Raw genomic sequence first — 2,078 nt, 5'->3', positions numbered from 1 at the left:
ATTTATAACTTAATTAATAGGGAAACACTTTCTAATTCTTTTTAAAAAATTTAATTTCCCCTACTCGAGTGGTAATGAACTGCAGTCTGTAACTAAATTTAAAGTCACGGTAATAATGAGCCCCATTTGCCATAACTTTATCAATCGAACTACATTCCACGAATCAGTCCTATTCGCTAGACAACTTTTAAATTTCCATTTCAATCATTATATATTATTCGATACTTGAACCGCTTCCATTTCAAATTAATACGAATCATTACGTTTTACCAGTGATTCAAACATAGCGCGAAGCCATACAGGTATAGCAACGCTATGACTAAAATTAGCGTAGTACTATTCACAAGAAACCAAAATTAAATTTAGCCACGAAGATAAGTGTGAACAAAACATGAATAAATTAAAATCAATGTACAAAATTTTAAATATAGATTTTAATGGCTCCGATACAAACAAGAAATGAAACGTGAAGCAAGTTGATAATCGAAACTAGCGAATAAAACGCAACTTGAAACAAAACCGTGCACATCTGCCGGGGAAAAGGCCGCAGTTCGAGAGTTGATCTTGGTGGACAGATGGCGCTAAAGGAACGGACCCCGGCGTATCTCCCGAATAAGCGCCATAAGAAGAGTGTGGATGAGTAAAGTACGGGGGTTTTCGGGGGGTGTTGGAAAGGTCGGCCCTTCCATTAACGTCTAGGGGCAAAGATGCATCGACCCATAGGCGGGGTAGCGCCCTACGGCATTCCACCCCCGTTCCTTACTACTACGCCTAGAGTAGAGCTCCGAAGCCGGAAATATAAGATAGGGGGGTTCTGCTGGAAAAAGTAAGGTCTATCTCTCTCTCTCCTCCGGCGGCGTCGGCTTCACGGCAAGCGTTATAAGCTTAGCAGAGAAGCGCATTACTATAAAGGAGGGAACTCGGAAATTTTTCCCCCTTTAAAAATGAAAATGTTTCGCCAAAGAAATTATCCTGAGAAATACGTTTGCACTTTAAGAAATAGTCCGCCCTTCTTCTTACTCCGAAATTTCTGCACTCTCGCTCGCTTTTGGGATTTGCAGGAAGTGAAAAGTTTTTAATAAAATTTAAAGCCCAGTTCAGCTACGGTGCACCCTCCAAGCGGGCGACGGATATTTATGACGACCCGTGAAACGCTTCAAAAAGTGCGATTTATTTGTTCGAAGAAAGTTTTTCGAATTGAATATATTTAACTTTTGTTCACCTTTAAGAGTTAAATTGACGTGGCATCATAGTCAGAGTTTATTGAGATTTTTGTGATCTTATTTAGACGTTCCATGATTCGGGCATTCGGAAGAGACCATTTCTACCCAACACGATCCTAGACAATGTACGTTACTCTTACATATTGTCCCAAAATATTTGTGCAATTGTTTTTAATATTCAAATAAGTAGGTGGAAACAATTCCTCGGACTCACCTTTTGATCCGGCACTTTTACTAGTCTGTTGTTGCTGCAAATAGATTTAATAATATCAAAAGTAAATGAACCGAAGTTATCAGACTGCTATACTCCCCATGTTGGGGGCGTTTTCCTTATGAAGTTACATTTTGACCTCGAATGTGAAATTTTGCGCGCTCCTAGGCCAAAAATAAAAACGTTTTTGTTTTTATGAAACCATTTTTTATACATAGAAATAGCTAAACCCACAATTCCCAAGCGCAATTTATCGCGTCACAAGACGGGGATGGAAATTAGCTTTTATTTGACTCGATTTTCTCATCCATTTTCGTAAGGAAAATGCCCTCCGATTCTTAGCGCTATTTCGATAACTTTCTGTTAATTTACTTCTGATAATATGTTACTTTAATATTTCAAACACATTGGGTGGCTCACTCACACCGCCTAACCTGAAATTACAAAATTATGTCTAATAAAATAAAAATCGCAATTGAAATTTCTAAAAACCTAACTTAGGTCAATTTACTTCTGGGTGCAATACATATAGTTTGAGTTTTATGAATTTTTTTTAATGAAAGGCTTACCTTGTTATAATTCCTTACAGGGTCTCTCAACTAGAGTGGAAAGGAATTATCCAGGAATGAGGTATTGAGGTGGGG

General features: G+C 38.1%; 1 long non-coding RNA gene across 1 annotated transcript; it reads right to left on the bottom strand.

Annotated features, from left to right (window-relative positions):
• Nucleotides 1-447: 447 nt before the first annotated feature.
• Nucleotides 448-2,078, bottom strand: LOC149947486 (uncharacterized). The gene is made up of 3 exons (XR_016480347.1): nucleotides 2,004-2,078; nucleotides 1,438-1,471; nucleotides 448-1,339 (listed from the first exon to the last, which is right to left on the bottom strand). It is a non-coding gene; the product is annotated as an uncharacterized LOC149947486 (long non-coding RNA).

This window comes from Leiobunum rupestre, chromosome 4 (genome assembly GCF_980474605.1).
Source record: "Leiobunum rupestre chromosome 4, qqLeiRupe1.1.hap1, whole genome shotgun sequence".
NCBI classification, from domain to species: domain Eukaryota; kingdom Metazoa; phylum Arthropoda; class Arachnida; order Opiliones; family Sclerosomatidae; genus Leiobunum; species Leiobunum rupestre.
The sequence above is the reverse complement of the archived record's forward strand: the minus strand, read 5'-3'. Positions and strand labels throughout refer to the sequence as shown.